The sequence below is a fragment of the Mesocricetus auratus genome, unplaced genomic scaffold, assembly GCF_017639785.1.
Source record: "Mesocricetus auratus isolate SY011 unplaced genomic scaffold, BCM_Maur_2.0 Super-Scaffold_100003, whole genome shotgun sequence".
In the NCBI taxonomy this organism is placed as follows: Eukaryota; Metazoa; Chordata; class Mammalia; order Rodentia; family Cricetidae; genus Mesocricetus; species Mesocricetus auratus.
In genome coordinates, this window is record NW_024429188.1 from 88,553,166 (window position 1) to 88,564,675 (window position 11,510).

The window sequence follows — 11,510 nt, forward strand, 5'->3', positions numbered from 1 at the left end:
ACCATTAGTCAGCACACTGAGAAGTAGGAGTATTCCTGGAAGCCATTTCTATGCTAAAGTGGCTGACCATGGCAAAGAAATAACTGCCAGTAATGTGAATGTATTTAATTAACTCCCTCATAAATGCAAATTCAATTCAGTTTGTCCTCTGCATGGCCACAAAAATGTCCACAGCTACTTCAATGAGAACCTCACCATGAGGAAACAGCGATGGAAACGCTGGAATGGGAGAGAGAATTTTTGGCTGATTTCATTTTTCTTTGTTTGATCTTTTGTTTTGATGTTCTTTTGAAACAGGGCTGAACATTGCTTAGTCTCGCGTCACGCTTGCTTTGTAACTGAGGGTGACCTTGAAGGTATGTCTCGTCTCCCAAGTGCTGAGATAATTGCATGCACTATTGTATCTGGCCCTGCTTTGACTGATGTCAAATACACTTTTTCATTTTTGCAAATTTTACAAAAACACACAACATGTTAGTGCACTACCTGGAAGGGAGCTGCTGCACGTAACCAGCCGTGGCATTTGACTTCATTAGCTTCATACCAAATTTAGTACTAGATGTGGACTGTGAGAGGAAGACAGCAAGGTGCTGGGTGTAGCTCCATGGTAAAGAGCACTTTCCTAACATGTGTGAAGCCCTGCATTTGATCCCCAAGTCCAAATCACAAAATTAAAAAGTCACTTAAGAATAATACCAATGATTTTGGTCTGTGCAATTATATGGGTGGAATTACCATTTACTAGGATACAGAAGATTAAGAAAAGTCTTCAGTTCAGATCCAGCTTGAATCTTCCTAGCAGGCGCATGGTATCTTCACAATAGTCCTAACTAGCTATGATGCCTACGAACCGCACCAATAACCAGCCCTGCATGATACTCCTAAAGGTACAGTAGTGGCCCTCACATCTTTGTAGTGACCAATGGCTGCAATCAGATTGGATTTAAGGCCTGCTCAACAGGAAGGAGGTCATATCTGGTACTGGAAATCTAGCCAACTACCCAGGGCTAGTGAGATTATATATTTTAAGAGGAAAACCTACTACAGCCACTTTGCTAAACCAGAATAACTCCTAACTGCATTCTAAATAGCTTATCCTTGTGCCCACAGATAAGTATAATTCTCACCCCTCATCAAAGTAACATCTTTGCAGCAGATGGATACCATCACAGAAAGCCACAACTGGTCAAAATACAGAGAACAACTGATTGTGGGGTGCCTAGCCCACTACAATACAACTCCAGAAAGTAAGGCTCAGGGAACATCACAAAAGAGAGGGTGGAAAGATTGTAAGAGCAAAGGCCAGAGGACTTCAAAGTCTGATGTAAGATATGTGTCATAGAAATGACAGGGAAGTTATGCCCTTGATACTTCTACAATGTGGCTGCCTAACCAAGACCTGAACAATGACAGCACAAATAGATATGCTAAAGTGGCAAGGTGAAATCCCAAGGACCCCACCTCTAGAAAAAGAACTACAGGCAACTAGTGACTGCTGAAAGAGAGAGAATTAGCCTCTCCTTGGAATGAACCCCACAACTAATTATCCAATACCAAGTTGTCAGCTCTGAAATTACATACACACAAGAAATACTAAACGGACTCAGCAAGTTACAGTTACATATTTATGCAGACATGTAACAATAAAGAAAAAGAAGCCATGAATTTGAAAGGAGGAATGGGAGAGATTGGAGAGAGAGAACACTATAAGGGTTGCCAGAAGGAAGGGGAAGGAGGAAATTATGTAATTGTATTTTAATTGAAATTTTTAATTTTTAAAGATTTATTTATGTATTTTATGTTTATGAATGCTTTATCGACATATATGCCTGCAGGCCAGGAGAGGGCACCATATCTCATTATAGATTTTTGTAAAGCCACTATGTAGTTGCTGGGAATTGAACTCAGGACCTTGGGAAGAACACCCAGAACTCTTAACTACTGAGCCATTTCTCTAGCCCATTTTTTTTAATTTTTAAGAAAAAAATCTTCAGTATCAAAATGAGAAGTTCATTTTAGGAAGTTCAAAACTTAATGTAGGATCTAGGCCATGGTGGCGCACGCCTTTAATCCCAGCACTTGGAAGGGAGAGGCAGGTGGATCTCTGTGAGTTCAGGGCCAGCCTGGTCTGCAGAGCAAATTCCAGGACAGCCAAGGCTACACAAGAAATCCTGTCTCAAAAACCAAACAAGCAAAAATTTAAAGTAGGAACTAGAGAGATGTCACTGCAGGTAAGAGCACTGACTCTTCTTCCAAAGGACCCAGGTTCAATTCCCAGCTCCTACATAACATCTAACAATTATGTATAACTCCATTTCCAGGGGGATCTATCCTGTCCTCTGGCTTCCAGAAGCACTGTACATGCACATGAACAAAACACTCATAAACATAAAATATAAATAAACCTTTTAAAAACTTAAGGTATCCATTAGACAGCTAACAGGAAATATCAAGTAGGTAGCTGGCTATGAGTCTGACACAAGTTGATTAAAGGAAAAAATTAGGAGTCTATAGATGGTAAATTGCTTTTGAAAACATGAAATTAGGTATGGTAGAGTTAAAAATGTGGCACACACCTGTAAATGCAGCATTGTGGTAGCAAGAGAATCACAGCCTGAAGTACATAGTGAGACTCTCAAAAAGTGGGAGGCAAGAGGTTGGGGAGATAATTGACAAAGTATTTGCCACACAAGGTTCCGAGTTCAATCCAGCCCCAACACTGGCATCAAAATCAAGACAATATGGTGCAGATCTGTAATCCAGTGCTGGGGAGGCAGAGACAGGAAGATCCCTGGGGCTTGCTGGCTGATCAGTCTAGCTAAATCCAGGAGCTCCGGGTTCAGTGGGAGACCCTGTCTCAAAAAAGTGAATAACAACATTAAAAGACACTAATCTCATCCTCTGGCCTCCACATGTGCATATGCGCATGCCCTTGGAAAATTCTATTAGAGAAATTGGAAATGGAGGTAAAGGAGATCAAGAAAAGAAGTGATAAAGTCAAAAGGAGCCAGGAGAATACAAGTAAAACTGTAGAGCAGTGATCACATTTCATGGTTTGGAACCTGCTTTTCACCCTTGGAATTCTTACCTGTATAAGTTTATTTTAACTTATTGAATATAAGTGCTACCACAATTTATTTACCCAATCACCAACACCAATCCCCTTTTTCTGTAGTACTGGGAATAGACTGACAGCAATTCACAAGCTAGGCAAGTACAGTACCACTTAGCTATATTCTCAGCCCCACACCCAGTGCCTTTTAGATGCATACTTAGACTGTTGTAAGCAATGCTGGGATGAAGATCTCCAAACACAATTTTTGTGTAAAATATAGATTAGGTTTCTAAATTCTGGAATTGTTAAATAAAGACTTTGGGCATTTTCAGTTTTGATGGGCATTGTTATATTGCCTTCAATTTATTTTCTCACCCATAACACATAAAAATGTCTATTTCCCATTCCCCACCCCCAGTCTTTGAAGCACTAGATCCGAACAATCTTTTAATCCGCACCAGTTTGATAGATTTTAAAATAGCTACCTAATTTGCATCACTTTGATCACTGGTGAAACAGAACAGCTTTTTATGTTTATTTCCATTTGTATTTCTTCTTTTGTATGACAACTGGGTTATTTGCCAAGTTTTCCATTTGAAGATGTGCCTTCCTTTTATTTTAATCAATTTGTTAGAATCATGCTATATAAGCTGCAAGTCTTTTCTCTGAATGCATTGTTTGGCTTTCAACATTAATTATGGTGTTTTAATAGAGGTTTTTAAAAATGTGATCTAAGCTTTCATTTCTCCCTTTTAATGGCTTCTGCCTTCAATGTCCCATCTGATTGTTTTCTTTAACAAGAGCTACAGAAATGAATTCTAAGATTATTAACCCAAAGCTTAGAGAGAACACGTTTTCTTTTCATAGCTAATCAAGCATCTGCAAAGGGGACAAAATTGCTTTTCTCCACCCCCAACTTTATATTATTGGCAAAAAAACCCATTACCTAATTGAGACTTCTGTGGATACAATGGATGCTTCTGTGTATTTGGCCTGACAATGCCCAGGGACTAATGGGACTATGTGTTCTCTCTAAGGAAAATGAGTACAAACATGAGTAAGGCAGCATAATATGAGCTTGTGTATGTCTTTTGCAAAATATAACATTTTCAGCATATAAACTGCATGAATTGATGGAAGCACAATTTTCTGGCTTTGAATGCATTTTGGTTGATTCCATTTAAAAAGCTGTATTGAAATAAATCAATTATGTTCCAAAGCACTTTGAGTCATGAGTTCTTTGAAAACTCTTCAGGTAAGATGTTTCTTCCTTGCTTAAGTCACTAGGAATCCATGAAATGAAGTCAATTCCATAGTAACTGCGTATTGAAAGTTGAATTTCCTTTCATCTGAAAGCTCACACAAGTATCCATTGCCTGCATTTGATCCTTCCTCATCACCCAATATTCACCTTTTCTTGTTCTACTTGCTTTGTTACAGCCACATGTACATTTGTTTACATGTATGTATACATACTGAGATCTCCATATGAGGGAAAACACGCAGGGGACTTCTTGGATACTTGAGTCATAAAAGAAGATATAAAATAAGGTTTTCTTGTTTTAACTCTGTCATGGATTTGGGGGGTGGCTGTGATGCATAAGTGAGTAAAAGCGTGTTTGATAGTGAAAGTGTGATATCTGTTGTGAAGCCACAGCTTCAGGATGGCTATTCTTACTATAGAGAAGTTCACTGTAGATGTTTAGAGCTTAAGTCACTGTGTAATATTTTTATTTCCAAGTTCTTTATAATAAAGTTTTAACAAATAAAAACATATGCACAATAGAATTTCACTGTGAACTGACTGTAACATTTTTAGTAATTAATATCAACTCAAAAAATGTTGTCAATTACATGTGGAATAAACTTCTCAGACTTTGTTTTCCCAAAACAGTTCAGATGTTTAATACATACATTTTGAATTCAATAAGTTTCAAAACATGGAAAGTCAAATAGTGTCCAGCCTTCAAGTACTACGAAAGAAGCTTACACTAGAAAAGGTGTGTTAAAATATCACAATGCTGAAACAGTACCAGTGACATGGCTCAGTGAGTAAGGGTGCTTCCTACGAATAGAGTTCCAATCTCCAGGACCCGCATGGTGGAAGGAGGGAACTGACTGTCACAAATTGTCTTCTGACCTTCGTATGTGTACCATGGCACATGAGTACACAGAGAGGGAAGGGAGGGAGACAGGGAGGGGGGAGGGAGGGGGGAAAAGAGAGGAAGGAAGAGAAATACAAATATAAAAACATTAATTCAGAAATACTTCAAGCATTCCTGGTAGAGAAGCAAAATAATGTGGGCCACTAGAATTTTCCTTTATCATTAATATAAGAAATGGAAAGTTGCCGGGTGATGGTAGCACACACCTTTAATCCCAGCACTCGGGAGGCAGAGGCAGGAGGATCTCTGTGAATTCGAGACCAGCCTGGTCTACCAAGACGGGTCCAGGACAGGCTCCAAAAAATACAGAGAAACCCTGTCTTGAAAAACCAAAAAAAATTGGAAAGTTATGAAACTATCATACATAAAACTGATAACCAGTCAGAACTTGTGACAGAAAAAAATTATCCCACTAAAAAGAACAATAAACATCTTGAACTAAATAAAAAATATACTTGGGAAGCTTTGTGAGAAAGATTCTGTACAATTCTGTATGAATCCTGGCCATGTGTGCATATATATGTATCCATGTAAACTATATAACACTACTACAGGTCAGAAAACAAATCTACATAAATATACTCCTTATAGACATAATTTTGGTTGTTGACTTGTTGGCGTATGAGACAAAGATCTCATTATATTGCCCAAGCTGACAACAAACTCTTGTACTCAAAAGATAGTCTATCTTAGTCTCCCCAGTGATTGGGACTATAGGAATGATATATCTTAGTCTTAAAAAGGAAGATTCAATGTGAAAATGATTAGAGTTTCCTCAAATTGATCTATAAATCCAACACAAACCCAAATTTCAGAAAGAAATTCTCTGAGGGGTGAGATGAGGAACTTGACATAATTCTTATAGAGTGCACTAATTTATGAAAACATGGGGGTAAAGAGTGGTGACTGAACCTACTTCTTCTCTCAGTGAAATGGAAAGAATTTGCCAGCTGCTAAGAGTGAAGCCATGGGATCAGACACAGGGACTTGAGAAGAAAGCAGGCATTGTGAGGGTCATTCCCATAGGTCTGGAATTAGCCAGGGATATTTTACTAGGGTTCCTGCATGACTCTTCATCAAGACAAGACATATATGGATTAGTGATATTGCTTTGTTTCGTGGTTCATGCCAGCTTGTAATTATTATATACTAATCACAGTGAAATTGATGATTTCCACCAGGTGTCCTTGTGACACTGTCTCCACCAAAGGTTCTAAGTTGAAACTGAACTATGACTATATGGTTGTGAAAATTTTTTCTTTTCTTTTTTGTTTTTGTTTTTCAAGACAGGGTTTCTCTGTATTGATTTGGAGCTTGTCCTAGAACTCGCTCTGTAGACCAGGCTGGCCTCGAACTTACAGATATCTGCCTGCCTCTGCCTCCCGAGTGCTGGAATTAAAGGCATGCACCACCAACGCCCAGCCAAAATGTTTTTCTACCAACTACATTTTATGCTTTCCAGTTCGTGGTGTTTCATGAACATTTCTCTGGTGTTTAGTACAAGAGAGAAGATGTCTTCTGTTATTGCCCTTATAAAGGTGGTCATTTAGACAACACACCTCCTCACTGTATCTTTGTCCTATAATAAATTATATGTTCATAGGTATGACCATTTGGATTCTGTGGCCTCCATGAATAACTGAACCCTGTTTGCATTTAATTATTAATGCATTGTGAAAAAGTCTGGAATAGGGCATTAATGGGAACAAATCAGAGCTCTAGAGACAGCTCAGTTAGTAACGTGCTTGCCATGCAAGCATGAGGACCTGGATACTCAGAATCCATGTAACAGAGAGAGAGAGAGAGAGAGAGAGAGAGAGAGAGAGAGAGAGAGAGAGAGAGAGAGAGAGAGAGAGAGAGAGAGAGAGAGAGATTGAGAGAGAGATTGAGAGAGAGAGAGGGAGAGAGAATTTTATGCAGCCCTGAAAAAGAGCTGGGCAGTGGTGGCACACACCTTTAATCCCAGCACTTGGGAAGCAGAGGCAGGTGAGTTCGAGGCCAGTCAGAAACCCTGTCTCAAAAAACAAAGAGCAAAATCACGCCATATGCAGGAAAATTAATGGAATTGTATTAACTGGAATATACCAGGCATCTAAATTTTTATTGTGACTTTTTCAAAATCATAGTAGTATGAGAGGTGGGACAGAGTGAAGAGAACAGACCAGGGGTGCAATGCTGCTCTATAGTAATGCAACCCCAGGTTGTATCATCGTGGATTTCCTACTACCCCATACACACAGATATGTCTTCTACTGCTGAACTGCTGTATATAAGGGTCTTACCTGCTTTTATATGTCCATTTCCAGTTAAAGAAAGTTTAGATGCAGTACTACAACTTCCTTATTTAGCAATTTCTCTAAATCATAAAAATTAATGCATGATATACTAGCTATTTGGAAAATATGAATTACCAGATTAATGAGAATATCCACACTAATTAATTTGTCTTAGGAAAGGCCATACATATTTATCAACTAATTAGGATTATACAATCAAGGGAATAAAGAGTACTTCGTTGGGAAATACAAAATAAATAGCTGTAATGTTTTCATTAGCATTGGCAATGTTACTTTGAGCCTCCTTGAGTACTAGCAATTGATGTATAAATTAAATGGTTTATGTTTGGTATTTAAGAGTTTTAGCTCATTAGAACTATTTTCTAATGGGCTTGGTGGGTGGGAGGTAATACTAGTGTTAGAGCTTGTGCTAAGCATGTGTCAGGTCTGGGTTCAGTTCTCAGTCTTCAGCAGCAATAATTTTAAAACACATGTGTATTTGGAAAACCCTAGTGATGACCCATAACTCCTTCCAAATTCTGAAAAGAATGTTTGAAAAGACTAGTCTCCAGATTCATGTGAGACATGAAAACTTCTCAACAGTTTCTAGAGGGTTTGAACAGAAAACACCAATTCTTAGATCAGGAGTGACAAAACTAGTAGGGCAACTCATAGCCTGAATCTATTGTACCACTGTTTTTTGTTCAGTCCATGAACTAAAACTGGCTTTTGTATATGTATTAGTCAGGGTTTTCTAGAGTAACAGAATTTACAGAATGAATCGCTCTCTATGTATAGAAAGGAAATTTATTAGAATGACTTACAGGCTGTGGTTCAGCTAATCCAACAATGACTGCTTATGAGTGGAAAGTCTAAGAATCCAGTAGTTGTTCAGTCCACAAGGCTGGATGTCTCAGATGGTCTTCAGTGTACATCAGAATCCCAAAGAAGTGGGCTCTAATCCCAGTGAAGGAATGGACTTGCCAGCAGAGTGAGGAAAGAGGCAAAGAGCAAAAGTTTCCTTCTTCCATGTTCTTTTATAGGTTATCACCAGAAGACATGGCCCAGACTAAAGGTGGCTCCTCCCACCTCAATGATCTTGATTAAGGGTATATCTTCCCACTTCAAATGATTTAATTAAGAAAAAATCCCTCACATGAATACCCAGTCACTTGTGTTTTAGTTAATTCCATATGTAGTCAAGTTGACAACCAAGAATAGCCATCATAGTATATTAATGATTCAGGGAAAAATAAAAGATAGACATTTTATGGCATGTAAAAATTACATGAAATTCAAATTTTAATGTCCATATAAAGATAATGACTTATTAGAACACAGCCTCCCTCAGGGGCTACACAGGTCTGCACCAGTTGGGGTCCTAGAGTTGAAAGGAGAAGTGGACATGTGCCCCCTTCCTTAACCCAGACCAATCCTCAGCTGATAACCACATACAAATGAAAATTTAGTTTCCTCCAAGGAGAACAACAGGCAACTTTCTTTTTTTTTACGAGACAGGGTTTCTCTGTATTGTTTTGGAGGCTGTTGGACCAGCCCGACCTTGAACTCACAGAGATCCGTCTGCCTCTGCCTCCCGAGTGCTGGGATTAAAGGTGTGCGCCACCACCACCATCACCACCACCACCACGGCCAACAGGCAACTTTCAAGAGTTGTCATTCTCCTTTCACTATGTGGGTACCAAGGATGGAACTCAGCTCATCAGACTTAGTAGCAGCAACACTACTTACTCACTGAGCCATCTCACAGCATGTTTTCTGACCACCATCACCCCCGCCCCTGTCCCAAATTAAGCTGAGGCTTAAATTCAACAACTATGTGATCCCTGTTGAGCAAATAACACTCGGGGTAACGTAACAGAAAGAAGACATCATGAGAATGGGAAAATAGTATCAAACTGTTTAGGCTATTTTCTTTATTTATTTGAGATATATCTTCAGGCCTGTTTTGAGACAGGGTCTCCTATCTAATCCAGGATGGCATTGAACTAGTTATTACCCTACTGCTTCGACATGCTACGGATACTGGCGTGTGCCATGTCCAGCTGAAATACTGGCTTCTTTTTGAAATGCTAAAGAACATGCACATTGAAGTCCCGTTACAGCCTCCACTCACTCATGGCACTCTGTCCTACTCTACAGGTAGCCACTATCTTTGCTTCCATATGTTCCTCTACCCAGTGACATCTGCTTGCTGTGTTTTGAAGCTTTACTAAATAGAAGGCAGTATTTATTGTGCAATTTCATTTTTATGCCCAATCTGTTTATGGGTTTTCCCACTTCTTTGTGTACAGTTATATAAAATGTGTTCATTTTTACTGCCATATACTATCATACCATATGAAATTAGCATGGTTTCCTTTTCCATTCTACTAATATTATCCATTAGGGCTCTACCCAGTCATTGCCAGTACAAACAATTCTACTGTAACCGACCCTGAGTACTGTCTTCACTCATATTATATTTTCCAGGAAGTACAATTTCCATTTCCTTTTATTTTGAAATTGAGTCTCTCCCTATTGTCTACCCTAACCCAGAACTCACTATGTAACCCAGGCTAACCTCAAATTCATGATCCTTCTGCATCTGCCTCCAGAGTGCTGGGCTTAAAGGCATTTGCCACCTTACACCACTTTAGAAGTAGCATTTCTGTGTCTTAGAAAATATCTAAAGCCGGGTATTGGTGGCGCACACCTTTAATCCCAGCACTCTGGAGGCAGACGGATCTCTGTGAGTCCAATGCCAGCCTGGTCTACAGAGCGAGTTCCAGGACAGACTCCAAAACAATACAGAGAAAGGTCTCGAAAAATTTAAAAAAAAGAAAATATCTAAGTTCATATTTATTATATGCAACCAAATTCTTCTCCAAGATAGCTATATCAATATATGTTCCACCTAACGGGGAACAGTTCCCTTTTCCCTAAAGTCCTTACAGATAACAAGCATTATCAGACTTTAATTTTTACCAATCTCATTGGTATGCATTAGTGATTATTATTAATTTTGCATTTTTCCTGATTATGTTATATTAAATGTTTCCATATTTTCACTGACCCTTCAGATTTCTTCTTCTATGAACAGCTTGCCCACAGACCTTGACAATTTTCCTCTTAAGGCACTTGTTAGCTTTTAATTGATATAGACTCTTTACATATTATGAATACTGATCATTATCATTTATATTCATATATTCATTCTCATGACAAGTATGTATTTCATTAGTATATGCTATGTGCTGAACATTGTTTGAGAACCAAAGAGTATGACAGCCAGAAAAACAAAGCCCTCACTCTTTTTTTTTTTTTTTTTTTTTGGTTTTTCGAGACAGGGTTTCTCTGTGCTTTGGAGGCTGTCCTGGAACTAGCTCTTGTAGACCAGGCTGGCCTCAAACTCACAGAGATCTGCCTGCCTCTGCCTCCCAAGTGCTGGGATTAAAGGCATGCGCCACCAACGCCCGGCCAAAGCCCTCACTCTTAAGGGGATGATTTCTAATGAAGAGACAGACAGTAAATAAATAAAAGAGCAAATAGGTTACAGGAAGGGCTATGGAGACAAAGCAGGAGAAGAAAGTGAAGCAATGGCAGTATTGTCAACAGGCTGCTCAAAGAGGGATTCTCTGCGGTGACATTTGGACAAAGCTAAATGAATATATAGATAGTTTTATACTATTATGTTAGTAAGCCTTCCCTAAACATAAACGTGTTTTATCCCTCCATTAACTGAAATTTTCTTTAATATTCTTATGATTTGAATGTGAAACATCCCTCACAGGCTCATGGTTTGAATGACTGGTCCCCAGACCCTCACAGGCTCATGGTTTGAATGACTGGTCCCCAGACCATGGTGCTACTTTGAAAACAGTGAAGACTTTAGGAAGTGGAGTCTGGGTAGAAGTAGTAGATGACTCCAAGATAGCATTTGAAAGTTATACCTGTTTCTGATTCCAATCTTGCCTGCTGCAATGTGAACAAATCACTATCTTAGACTCTGATCAC